Source organism: Excalfactoria chinensis, chromosome 1 (genome assembly GCF_039878825.1).
Source record: "Excalfactoria chinensis isolate bCotChi1 chromosome 1, bCotChi1.hap2, whole genome shotgun sequence".
NCBI classification, from domain to species: Eukaryota; Metazoa; Chordata; class Aves; order Galliformes; family Phasianidae; genus Excalfactoria; species Excalfactoria chinensis.
This window is the reverse complement of record NC_092825.1, coordinates 153,258,332-153,273,190: the sequence shown is the minus strand read 5'-3', so window position 1 is coordinate 153,273,190 and position 14,859 is coordinate 153,258,332.

Genomic DNA, 14,859 nt, shown 5'->3' with positions numbered 1-14,859 from the left:
ATTGCTTTCAAATGTCCTGTGCAGTTCGAGGAATTTCAAATGGGGTTTCCATCCATCAAGTCTTTTCATTGGAAAAATACAGCTGCAATGTTAGATGATCTGATATTATCTATTATGAAATGTAATTAACATTTAATTATAATCAGGTGCATATATCAGTAGTAATGATTAACTTTGATTCCTTTTTCTGAAGAGTTGTGATTACATATTGGTACTGTGTACTTACATGGTAAATGAGAAATGTTCAAATGAGAGTGTTAAATATAAGCATGCTGTTTCCTGCTCTGTAAACTGGACATGAGGAAAATCTGTAGACACAGCACACAAATAATGGTGACTGCATTCACAAGGAACTAGCAATTTATGATATTTCAAGATGTTGAAATTATCTTACTGTAAACTGACTATTTCTTCTAACACTACCCACCAATTAACTTTTTTTTCTTTTTTTTTTCTTTTCTCTTTTTTTCTTTTTTTCCTCTCTCTCTCTTTTTTTTTTTTTTTTTTTTTTTTTTTTTTTTAACTCAGAGTTCCAATAGTCTTCAAACAAAAAGATCATCCAAATTCATTATTTTCATGAGTAAGCTTGGTAGTAACAACAGCAACAACAGTAAAAATAATAATAATAAAAAAAATCTGCAAAGGTTTATTCTTTTTATTTAATGCATGCTTCAAATTTTATTCTTAATTACTCAAAAATCAAGGTAACTTAGCTTGAAACATTTAAATGCTTTCTTTAAGGTGAATTACATGCTCTATAGATTAGATCACAAATATTGACTTCAACAGGTTTCCAGGAAAGGAAAGTTGCTGTCAAAGTCAGGTGGTACAGTCTTAAACTATCTGAGTATCAAGGGTTTTTGGTTTTTTTTTTGGCAGCGTATATAAACCTGAACAGAAAGTAAATAAATCTAGCATGCTTCAGGTAGACAGTGACAGAAGAAGAAAACAGAAGGTGACAAAGCGTGAGCGTAGTGACATAGTCAAAAATACATACATCTCTTCTTAGTTACACATACATCTCTGCTTTGTTTTCCTAAGTTCAAGCAGATCTGAACAACAATGAAATGATCCTCTGAACAATCATTAAGAGAATCATTAATAAATCATTTAATCATTTAAATGAGGTTAACAGAAGATTTTTATTTGAAGTCCCTGAATGTCAGTGATTTTCTATTTTAGATCCACTGTTTTTTTGTTTTTTTGTTTTTTTGTTTTTTTTTTTTTTTTAACTTTTGGTTGTGGAATTTCATATCAATCCTCAATACACCAGTTCCATCAGTAAGCAGCAATAACTCCTTTTATGTCAGACTTGTGGTTAGAAGGTATTTAAGAACTTATCATTTTCTCCTGTCTTGTTCTTAAAAATATATACAACTTTCTGACCTCCGTGGTTTAATTTATAATGATCTCATCAAAACAATATCTTTATCTTATTTAAATGCAGCGAAGAGAAAATGCTTTCTCTACTATTAGAAAAAATCCATTTACATTTATATAAAAATAAAAGGTGTTGTTTGTTTTTTTTTTTTTTTTTCACATTTTATCTGCTCATTTTCTTGTCACTCTGAAATTTCTCAAGCAATTTATCTTTAAATTTTCCTGTAGTAGAATTCATCTTCTATGCTCTTAACAAGAAATGTTTATTTCAGCACTAATATTTGCAGATTTAAGAGTTTATAACATGCCAGTAGAGCTGTGGAAGGGAATCTTTTGGCACTGAAGACCAAATCCATGATGTGGATTTAATTGGTTCCTAGAAGATAGTACTTATTTCTCATCTCATGTACAGTAAATTGTCACTTATAAAAGAGACAAAACAACAACGGACAAGTTGGGTTTTTGAACATGGTATCTGTCTGTACTAGCTGTAGCGATGAAACAAAAGAAGAAACAAAAGAGCAAATAAGTAAATAAATAAAGCAAATGTCTGCATGTTTTTGTTCCAACTGAGGAAGAACGAAGAAAATATTTTTTTGATAAACTGTTTAAGCAAACAGGCAAATAGCTAAGAAGAAAGTTTTGTTTGTTTGTTTGTTTGCTTGCTTGTTTTTACCAGTTTTGACATCGTTTCTATGTTTTTATTTTGTTCTAGAAGTGAGCAGAGGCCTTCATGTATGCTCCTTCTTTATGTCATCATGAGGGAACTGACAGACAAAAGACTCAACATTAGATTTGAAGTTATATGTTACTTCTGCTTCATGAATAAATATATACATACCTAAAAAGAATTTATGTTTATATCCATAGACATAAGCAGGATTTCACTGATAAGTGCAATATTGTTAGGGACAGAAGGAAGCTTAGCTAAGATAAACATTGCATGTATTTGTTGAGGGATACAGAAAACATAAGGGAGTCCAGTAGCTAAAGAATAAATTCAATATCTTTAAAAAGAGAAAAGTAAACAAGAAGCAATCAATTTGTAAATTGCACTATACTGTTCTTTCATGCTTCCCTCTGCCTACAAACAATTCCAGTCACTTATGTATAACTGCCAGCTATTGTTAAAGTGGACATGGCAGTCTTTCTTCTTAGTCTGCCCTTTTGACAGTCCTTTGAAACACTGTTGAGGATAGCAGCGTAAAAATTCAAACACTAACTATATCAATTGCCTAAACATAATCCTAGTGAGTTTACTTTCTTGTGGCATGTAACCAGCACAAATAACTATGGATTCATTTGAAGAAAACATCATGAGTGCTTACACAATCTATCTTTCCCCAGTAAATATAAATGAACTGTATAGAAAGCAATTGCCTTCATATGGATTTATCTTTTCATCAAATCAACCTGTAAAATTTATCATCAACTGCTTACAAAATTTAAATAAACTTTTGGGAAGATGGTTACTTCTTGTAACTTTGGTTAATTCTAAATTGATTCCATATAAAAGTTATTAACCTCTTGTTAAATGGTGTATGATTGTTCTGTGAATATGCTCCAGAATACAAAAATTCTAGGAAATCTATATGGACTGTCCTAGAAAATGGACAGTCTAGGTGAAGAAATGACATGAGAAGTAAAAAATGCAACAGCATAGAAATCTCATCAGCCTTAAAAACTCTACTATTTGTCATCAGATGATTAATAATTACCACCTGAAATGTTACACAAAGAGACTTACTCTGGTGTCTAACTCCAATACTCCTCCAATCAAGGGATGATACAAGGAATTTCTAGAACAGAAAGTTGACTAAACACAACTTGAAATTCTGCAGGAGCTTGTACTAACTTCTGTCCTACGAATACATTCTCTAGCAACTCTAGAGAGTGAAATGACCAAGCTAGTAGGAACTGATCAGAGTGACTTTATGCCACACCTGAAAATGTGTTTTGTAGATCTGTGGAAGGACTCTTACGAAAAGTTAGTGGTCACCTCTTAGACATCAGAATGGAGTCCTATTTGGTTTAAAATACACAGTGTAATATATATTTCTGATGTATGTTTTAATAATATATTTAATGGGCCTGCTTTGATATTTCATTGACTGCCATTTAATTGTTTTCATGTTTTCATGTTTTTTTTAACTTTTGTTTGTTAAATGCATGAAATCTTGTCTATACACTTTTCTGAAAGTCTTTCAAAAAATTAGTCAGCAAGAATTTATGTTCTTTTACAGGAAATGGGTTTTAGTGACATTTAACAAATACAAGCTTTGTATTTGCAAATGTTAGGATGTTTTGTTTATTTCTGGTACAAATCCATTAACTATGCTGACTTAATCCTATGGAGTGTTAAAAAAGAAAGTGACAAACGAAAGGAAAAAAAAATAAAAACAAAAGATGAAGTTTGAACCTTGTAGATGACTCATTCAGTCTGTTCAGCACTTTGTCTCATCATGAGTTCACCATGTTTTCTTTAGTGTATTATCTCTCAGTATCTCTTTAATGTTTGGTGCAGTCATTTATTTAACAGCACTTTTCATACTGGAAATCATACTAGAGTTTCATTTCATATGGCTGACTCATACAATATGTACAGTTCATGATTAAAAATGTTGTTGAATATTTTAGATTCAGAGAAGATATTACGTCTGTTCTTTTGCACGTTACTTTGAGTTCCTCTTAAAAAGTCTCTGTAGTTCTCTAGTATCAGATTTTCAAGAACGGTTTCAGTTTCTAATGGTGCTGTTTTGCGCTCGCAAATATAGATTTTCCACCTTTACAAAACTGTATTATTCTCCAGAATTCATGTTATAAAAATATACCTGTACACAGTATTTAAACTATTCTGAAGACATTGGGGAGTTCTACAGTACTAAAACAAAGCAATTAAGTCAGAGATGTGGAATAGAAGAGGAAAAGGTATTTTGGAGTGATGAAAGCCTTCACTTCAAGTGAAATATGAAAAGTGGTTGTTCCCCTAACATTCTAGTCCCTGAGACAATAATGTATCTTCAGCAAAGATCATAATGATAGAGTTCAGTACCTACATACTCTATCCTTCTTAACACTCAGGGAGGCAGAATCACAGAATTGTAGACATCGGAAGGGACCTCCAGAGATCACTGAGTCCAACCCTCCTGCCAAAGCAGGTTCCCTACAACAGGTCGTACAGGTAGGCATCCAGGTGTGTCTTGAATATCTCCAAAGAAGGAGACTCCACAACCCCCCTGGGCAACCTATTCCAGTGCTCCATCATCCTCCCTGTAAAGAAGTTCTTGCACACATTCCTGTAGAACTTCCTATGCTTCAGTTTCTGACTGTTCCCCCTTGTCCTATCTCTACACACTGTTCAAAAGAGTCTGGCCTCGCCACTTTGCCCCCCATACCTTAGATATTTACAGACCTAGATCTCAGCCCTCTTTTCTCAAGGCTAAACAGACCCAGTTCACTTACTTAGCCTTTCTTTATTCACAGGGGTGATGCTCCAGGCCCTTCACCATCTTTGTGGCACTCCACTGGACTCTTTCCAAGATATCCCTGTCTTTATTGTTCTGGGGAGCCTAGAACTGGACACAGTACTGCAGATGAGGCCTTACCAGGGTAGAGTAGAGGGGGAGGATCACCTCCCTCTACCTGCTGGCCACACTCTTTTTAATACACCCCAGAATGCCACTGGCCTTCTTGGCCAAGAGGGAACACTGCTGGCTTATGGCTAACTTGTCATCCACCAGGACACTCAGGTCCCTCTCAGCAGAGCTCCTCTCCAGCAGGTCATCCCCCAGCCTGTACTGGTGCATGCAATTTTTCCTCCCTAGGTGCAAGATTCTACACTTGATTTTATTAAACCTCATCTGGATTCTTATTGCCCAGCTCTCCAGCCTGTCCAGGTCTCGCTGAATGGCAGCACAGCTTTCAGGTGTATCAGCCAATCCTACCAACTTCCTATCATCAGCAAACTAGCTGAGGGTGGCCACTGTCCCCTCGTCAAAGTAATTGATGAAGGTGTTGAACAAGATCAGACCCATGGAGGACACCGCTAGTTACAGGTCTCCAACTGGGCTCTGCACCGCCAATGACAACCCTTTGTGCTCTGCCAGTCAGCCAGTTGTCAGCCCACCTCATTGTCCACTCATCTATCCCACACTTCCTCAGCTTTGTTATAAGTATGTTGTGGGAGACAGTATCAAATGCCTTGCTGAAATCAAGGCAGACTACATCCACCACTCTCCCTCCGTCCACCCAGCCAGTGACAGCATCATAGAAGGCTACCAGGTTGGTCAAGCATGACCCTGGTGAACCTGTGCTGAGTACTCCTAATGAGTTTATTTTCTTCCAATTGTCTGGAGATGGCATCCAGCACAAGCTGCTCCATCACCTTTCCAGGGACAGAGGTGAGGCTGAGTGGCCTCAGCTGGATCTTCCTTGCCCTTTTTGAAGACCAAACTGACATTGGCTATCCTCCAGTCTTCAGGCACCTCCCCCATTCTCCAAGACCTCTCAAAGATAGAGAGAGGTTCAGCAATCACCTCCGACAGCTCCCTCAGCACCCATGAAAGCACTCCATCGAGTCCCATGGATTTAAAAACATTGATGCTGCCTAGGTACTCACAGACCACATCTTCCCTGACTGATGGTAAGTCTTCCATTTCCCAGATGCTCTCACTAATCTCCAGGGTCTGGGATGACCCTGATGGAGAGCATTTCCACTGAAGGCAGAAACAAAGAAGGCGTTCAGTATCTTTGCCTTCTTGGCATCCCCCGTTACCAGAACTACCCCCTCACTTAGTAGGGGGTCCACATTTTCCTAGTCTTCCTCTTAATGTTAAAATACTTTAAAAAGCCTTTTTTACTATCCTTTATCACTTTTGCCAGATTCAATTCCAGGTAGGCTTTAGCCTTCCTCATCACATCCCTGCAGGTCCTGACAACATTTCTATACACTTCCCAAGTGGTCAGACCTTTTTTCCACATTTCATAGACCTTCTTCCCTTTGAGTTTGTGCATGATCTCCTTGCTCATCCACCCAGGCCTCCTGCTACCCTTTCCCAATTTCTTGCTCACAGGGGCACACTGATCCTGAGCTTGGAAGAAGAGCTGTTTAAATGCTGACCAGCTCTCACAGGCCCCTTTACCTTCTAACACCCTAGCCCACGGGATAGCTCCAAGTAGGTCCCGGAAGAGATCAAAGTTGGCTCTCCTAAAGTCCAGGGTAGCAATCCTACTTTTTGCTTTGCTTCATCCACTCAGATCTTGAACTCCACCATCTCGTGATCACTACAACCCAAGCTGCCCCCAGTCTTTACTTCCTTAACAAGTCCTTCCTTGTTAGTGAGAGTGAGGTCTAGTAACACCCCTCCCCTTGTTGATTCCTCCAACACCTGCATCAGAAAGTTGTCTTCAACACACTGCAAGAACCATCTGGACATGCCTGGCCATGTTACACATCCAGCAAATATCTGGATAATTGAAATCCTCCATAAGCACCAGCACATGGGATCATGACACTACTTCTAGTTGCTTACAACTGGAAGGCTGCATCAACCTCCTCCTGATTAGGGGGTCTGTAGTACACACCCACAGCCATGTCACCCTTAACAGCCTGCCCCTTGATTTTCACCCACAAGCTCTCCACAGCTACGTCACTCTCCCTCAGGTGGAGCTGAATACATTCTGGTTTCTCTCTCACATAAAGAACAACTCCACCACCCCTCCTTGCCAGCCATTCTTTCCTAAAAAGCACATAGCCCTCCATGACAACATTCCAGTCATGGAATGGCTGGCAGGCGAGCTGTCCCACCACATCTCTGTGATCACAATGAGATCATAGCCTTGCAACCACATGTAGATCTCCAACTCTTCCTGTTTATTTCCCATGCTGGACGCATTAGTGTACAGACACTTTAGGGAAGCAACATCCTTCTCCATCCCTTGGAACTCCACCCTCTTAACCCATCAAGCCCAGTTTTGAGCCCTGAACTACCCACTCAATCCCAGTGGCCTTCATTTTGTCCCCTTCCCCCTTCATACCTAGTTTAAAGACCTTTCAGTAAGTCCTGCCTGTTCCTTGGCTAGGATCCTCTTACCTGTTGGAGACAGGCTACTTCTATCTGCAGCCATCATGCCAGGTGCCAAGTAAATTGTCCCATGGTCAAAAAAATAAATAAATAAATAATAAAAAATAAATTCCTGTGTTTGCACCAACTTCTAAGCCATTTACTTATGAGGTCGGTTTTTTGGAACCTCTCAGTATCCTTCGCTGCCACTGAAGATGTGGAAGAAAAGAACATACCTGTTTCTTTAACTACCCACCCCAGTCCCCTAGTCCCCTGAAGTCTTTCCTAATAGTAGTCAGGCATTTCTTAGCGACTTCACCACTGCCAGTCTGAACTACCAGTGCCTTAAAGGCACTGTAACTTTGCATTTGTTTTTGTAATTATAAAATGGTATTCAATAAAATAATAGTCTTACAAATACAGTCACTTGAGAATCAATTATAGTACGTATGAAGAAAAAAACAAAAAGCACTTTGCTCCCCTCCTCTCTAGAATAATTAGACTGGGCGGCAAAAGAAAGCCTGCCACATACAGTGTAGAGAGACAGATGATTAACAGTTCTTAGAACCAACAACATATTTTTAAACTGATCACATTAAGCACTAAAGGAAAGCAAGTTTTTTGTTTGTTTGTTTGTTTGTTTGTTTTAATTATTTATTTTATTTTCTTTCTTTTTCTTCTATTCCTCACCTGCAGGGTTCTTTAGAGGTAATGTTTGAGGCTTTCAGTAAAATCTACCAACAGAAATTTTTGTTCAAGCTGTGGCTGCTTATAAGCTTTTCTGAATAGTAGAGCAGTTAGCATGGTTTCAATGGCAAATTAAAAGAGAAAGCAAAAGAATAGCAGCTGCTAACTGAGAAATGTGCGAGAAACCGGAACTGGCACTTAATTATCTTTGAGACCTCTACTACTCTGTCAAATCTGGCTAAAATCAATAGATCCAAAAGCTGCAGGAACAGAGAAGAGACATACACATGCACAGACATGCACACATGGACCTTGCTTCCATAGCATTTCTATGAAGCCAATTTAGCTTGCTTGTGTAAGGAATGTTCCATACGGCTCAAAAGGAAAGCACACACAGTTATGAGTGGTCACATCTGTGTGAATCAGTAAGTATGCACACTTGGGTTGCACACTTATGTCATTCATAATCTGTACATTGCAATTCTGCTTTGCTGTGCTTCCCAAAGCACACAGAGTCACACAGGGATAAAGAAAACTAAGTCAAAGGTTACTGCATCAGGATGTTCCCCTGCTTATTGGTCTGCTCATGAGGAAATCAGAGTCCCTAAGATACACCTATTTCCCCACTAGTCAGTAGACTGGAACAGATGGACAATTCTAATATATCTACTCAAATCAGAAGGTAGACACTGTCAAGCTAAAACATTATTAAATATGTCTTTGCTACTTAAAAGATTTATTTTGGCTCAATGCTTGCAGAGGATTGCATGTAAATGTAAATTCAAAAACAAACAAAACAAACAAACAAAAAACAAACAAACAAAAACAAACAAACAAACAAACAAACAAAACAGATGCAGAGGACATCCTTTTTCCCTTCTTCTCTGTTCCTCTACCACTTTACCTTTCCAACAGTATCATGATAATAGTAGATACAAATTGTTGTCCTGAATTTATTTTTAAGTCTCTACAAAGAAGAAACTTTGAAGCATCTTTTCCCATGTTGTCACTTTTCAATCTAAAATATATATATATATATATATATATATATATTAAAAAAAATAAATAAATGAATCTTCCAGTATTTAAAAGGAGTGTATATTGAGTAAGGAGACTGACTTTTTATGCAATCTGACAGTGATAGAAAAAGGGGAAAGGTTCTAAACTAGAAGTGGGGAAATTTAGGTTAGGTGTGAAGAGGAAGATTTTCACTCAGAAGGTGATGAGACACTGGCACAGGTTACCCAGAGAAGCTGTGGATGCCCCATCTCTGTAGGCACTCAAGGCCAGTGGTCTTCTGGGAGTGACAGCATCAGAGGACAAAGGAAGAGTAACTGCTTAGATGAATGGGATCCTGGGCAGCCTGACCCAGTGAGTGGCAACCCTAGATGATTTTTAAGGTTCTTTCCAACCTCAATTACACTATTATACGATTCTTCACTAAAAAAAAAAAAAAAAAATTAAAAAAAAAAAAAAAAAAAAAAAAAAAAACTTGTTTAAGACTTTTCTGTGCAACAGTGTCCTTCTGCAGCTGCAAAGTGTGTCCCTGAAGGATGTTCTGCAACTGAGTTTCTTCTTAAAGAAATCCAAATATCTGCTCCAACACTTTCCCTGATATGAACCAAAACCGTCTGAGTGGAAACCACAGAGAAATTAAATGAAAAGCAGACTTATGATCCAAATTAAAACAGTAATGCAAGTTCAGCCTCTGTCTCTCTGAAAAATGTTCTGCTTGCTTGCATTAATAGAAGAAAGTCATTTACTCACCAATATGCGTAATCATGTTACGGTGACTTAAGTATTAAAAAAAGGCAGAGACGAGAAAAAAAAAAAAAAAAAAAAGGGAGAAGAAGAAAGAATTCTGTTTTATAGCATTTTATTTACTTATGAATTCTATTTCTTTTCAAATTCTGATTGTTATTTCTAATTGTATAAACAGTTATTCATTGGTACTAACACCGTTCGTATGTGTTAACACTGGGACATTCCTGAAGCCCACTCATATGTGCAATGATATCTGGGATACATTCCAAAATTTCTAACCTAATTACTGTAATTGTGAAGGAAAAAAAAAAAATAAAAAAGAGAGAGAGAGAAAAGGAAGATAGAAAAGAGAGAATAATAATACTTTTTTTACCCACCTCCCTTTGTCTTTTTAGATTGCTGGTCTTTCAGATGCTGTCATTTTTTATATCCATGAACTGTAATTACCACAACTGAGCTGTGATCTCAGGTCTCTACTTCCACACCATCAGCATGAGAAGGCGAGCAAAAGACTTCTATGGCTCTACTCCTACATTTAAAGTTATGCACGTACTTAAGTCCTTTGCTGATTTTGACCTAGATGAGGGTCCAGGAGGAAACTTGCTTCTTCAGTCATGTACAGAAGTTGTTGAATGTCTGTAAATTACTCCTCACTGATCTGCATTTTTCAAGTAGCCATATTATCTCACCACTTACTAATTGATATTCATCCTCCAGTGATGGAGAAAAAAGCTTCAGATGCAGTTTTGTTGTTGTTGTCATAAATTTTCTCCAGTTCTGCTAATTATTCTTCACATTACATTCTAATGTAATAGCTATATTAAAATAAATGTTGGCCAGCCCACACATTTGGCTGATAAACTCTGTTGTTTCTTCCAGCAAGTGAATTTTCTTGAAATTTAGTAAAGTGGATGTATATTTAAGATGGCCAACACTCAAACACTTCACTAATAGAGCTGCATGCTTTACTGATCTTAACGGTTGGATGGTATATTTCAATTGTGCTCATTTACATAATTTGCTGCTTATACTAGGTATTTAATCTGTTGACCTTTACTCTGTACTTATCCCACATTTAAAGAGATGTAATCAATGTGCAGACTTTATTGAATGCAGCTGACATCTCAAAGTTTACCTACTCCTTGGAATTTTATTTAAAGCTGTCATCACAGTGTCTCATTGCAGTTTGTTGGTTATCTTTCTTTTCGTCCTAAGGGTTCACTAATAGAAAAAATATATATAAAATAGTCCATATGTATAGTAGAGAAATACTACTAATTTTTTTCCCACAGAATATATCTACCGCTGGAGTTCTCATAGAGGAAAAAGAACATTACATAAGGGTGATGTACTGACTCTTTACTGTTCATTATAATATAGATTCAAACACATACTACACTGCACAGATAGGAAAATGTTTGGAAGTACTTTGTCCTTTTCCCCTCTGAACTCTGTTATAGTACGCATCTATGTACAGAAATAGCTTCTGCCTTTGAGAAATAGTTCAATTTTGGTTCCCAGTTCCTTTGCAATGATATATATAGAGCACAGGATCTTCGCGATATCTTCCGCAGCTTTTCCAGAAACTCTCAAGCTTTGTTTTCTCTGAGTAAAGGTGAAACATAGTATCATATCATATCATAATATCATAGTATCGTGCGAGTTGGAAGGGACCTTAGAGATCATTGAGTCCAACTCCCGGGATTCGAGCCCTCTAGAGTAGCAGAGCGGAAGTTTTACCCCTTGTGCCACAAGGGGGATTCGAACCCGGGCCCTCTGGTGTTGCAAGCGGCGGTTCTAACACAGAGTAACAGCCAGACAAACATACAGCTGATGTATTCAAGGATTACATATTTAAAATACTAATTGGACTGTAGTCAATTTAAATGAAACATCAAATAAAGTTTTTATTAAATGATGCTCAGCCCTTTACTGATCTCAATTTAAGAGGGTAATGTTGATATAAACTTTTGGACAATAGAGAGAATAGAAGGGGAGAAGTTGCTTACTAGCTCTCTTTTGAGCCTAATGAAGCAAACAGTATTGGGGTAAACTTTCAGACCCTGGAAAAATAAATAAATAAATAAATAAATAAATAGAATTAAAAATAGGAATGCCACTTTGGTAAAAGATGGAAAAAACTTACTAGAATAATAAATTGTTAAATAATGTTCCAATTAGATCCAATGAGAAAAGTGTAAACAGGCACTGATTTTTGTCTTTGGAGAGGGAAAGGGAATGTAACTAAAAGTAACCATGTGATTAGGACTTTTGGAGGAGTTATTGAGCAGACCTGTATCTGATCAAATCAATCTGGATCAAGAAAACTTGCTACTCTCACCACAGCACGCATGTCTCAGTTGTTTCAAAGTCCTGGAGTGCTTCTGTCAGCACTGAGAAAGCAATATCTGGGAGTGTCTTGGAGGGGCAGAGACTGAACAAAGCACCCCTTACAATGTTTTGGCCGAGAAAGAACTAAACAAAGAACACCTGAAAACTGAGTCCTGGCAGAAAACCTGGCATCAGTTGACTTCCTATCTCTGTCTCTTTCTCATTTTGGTCTCCATGTGGGGCTAAAATACAAGAGTGAGGAGGAAATTTTTTTGCAAGAGGTATATGAAAACAATTGACGGATTTATGTATGTTTTTTTGTTTGTGTGTTTGTTTGTTTGTTTGTTGTTGTTTTTTAACTTGTCCTTTATTAGCTTGGAAGTCAATTCTTAATGCTAAAGACCAGATTTATTCAAAGAGAAAACAGTGAGCATGTAAGAACTGGCTGGTGTTAAAGAAGAGAATGAATTAATCACATTCTTGGTACATGTGAGGGCAAGAAGCTGCATTCTACACATCTCAGAACAAGTCCAGATGCAGTTGCAAAAGCTCTTTAGGGATTTCACTGTCTGAGTCATAGAGCTGGGTCCAAGACAACCTTGTTGTGTCATCTTCAGAATGCCATCTGCCAGTCTCATTGTTAACACTATCCTCATGCAAGTTATATAATGTGTTCTGGTGTGGGAGTTAAACATTCTAATTGGCTACCTGAAGACCAGAGACATTCTACCACTGAGTAAAAAATGAACACTTTCACAAGTTATGGTAAGCACAAGGACACTGTTGATGATATGAATCCATTTTATTAGTCAAACTGAATCACTTATCATTTGCATTGGTGAGAATTTGTTCTTCTGTCCAAGTAGCAACTGCTATTACAAAATACAAGCTCATGAAGTAGAACTTTTCAGAAGAAAGCCATGGGAAATTTATCAGTTTGTTTAAATGGAGAATAATTGTACACCTGTATTTAATCTGAGAATAAAATTGTGTAGGTAATACTATAAACCAGTAAGTAGATACTGTAAGGCCATCTGAATAAGACAAGACTAGCCTTTGGTGATCTTTTTGACCAACTGATCATCTTTGACAGATTACCCACTTTTTGAAGAAGTTTCTTATCTGAAGAGTACCTACTGAAACTCCACAGAATTTGCATGAGGCTGTAAAAGACTTCAGGTATCCTTTAAACCTCCCAGGGAATGAGGCCTGTCTATTTTCATTGCCCTATATCTATGTGAACTTCTAATTTTACTGTTTACCTAGAGAAGCTTTGTTTAGCAACCTCAGTATCAGAATGGTATTGTGCCACCAGTAATACAATAAGTGGGAAGAACCAGTTGTCAACAACATGTCACTGAATCTTTTGGCCACTAGTTAATCCCGTGCTGTGACAAAAATGAAAGAAATTAGTTTACAGAACTCATAAAAGTTAAAATAAATAATAATAAGTACAGCAATTAATAATGTTTATTAGCATTTATAGTAATTAATAAATAGCATTAATAATAATAAATTACATACACTTACATAACCATAAAGAAAAAGATGGAAACTAAAACCTAACAGAAACAACTGCATCTCTCAGTGTTTGTGTGACTCAGCAAAACTCCTGTAGCCATAATGCTTTATGTCAGTAAAAAAGAGAATCTCAGCTTCTGGTTATCTAGTCAAATGCACAACAGAAATAAGAGTAAATTGTAAGTTTGTTTATGGTAGAAGGAGCTAGATATTTCTTATCTAAAAAGACATAATCCCAAGTGAAGCAGTAAGTCATTGCTTTGAAAGAAACTTCTGTACTGACAGCAATATAGTAAAAAGGTATAAAATGCCCCCTCAAAGTAAGAAAGATGATTGCCAACTATGTGATATGGAAAATTATTGTGATAAGTGTGTGAATTTCATAAGCTACAGTGGCAGAAATATTCAGTTAAAACTTTGTCACTAAGGATAAGGAGAAAGGTGATTTTAAGAAATTTGAAAGAAAATTTAAAAAGGTCTATGAATGTTATCCATTTAAGAGGATCGTGAGATAAGTGTCTGTTGCATTTCATTTCAGAATATTACTGTTAATAATTTTGTTAACCTTTGTCAAAAGTATCTTAAAGGAACTTTTCTTTAAAAACAGGAGTCTCCAGAGATATCCACATGAGGACAGCAGGATTGCCAGTTGAGATGCATGAATTGCATGTGGTAAGTACTGAGATGAACTAAAGCAGATTCAGCTTTAGCTACCTTCTATAGGATCTACAGGGCTATAGTAAGTCTATGATCAGCTTTTGAAACATTTCACTAGCTTTACAGGCAAAATAAAGGACTTGTGTGCTGTGATATATTTTAGAAACAGAGGAGGACTGTAAAGCTTTGCTTCTTGTTATCAAGGAACTGTTCTCAGGAGCTGAAATGGATATTCCCAATCCATTCTTAACAGTAATCAAAGCAGGGATCATGTCTGTCTTAACTGACTTCACCGTTCAATATCCAAAAGAAGTTACGCTATGTAAGCTATGGAATAAAACAATAGTAGAAGCCTCATTGCACTACAGATGGGTGCACTTACTATGAGAAATAATGACAGAGAGTAGGACAGGCTGCACTAAAGCACCTATAATCTTCTTTTTACATCATTTATAGA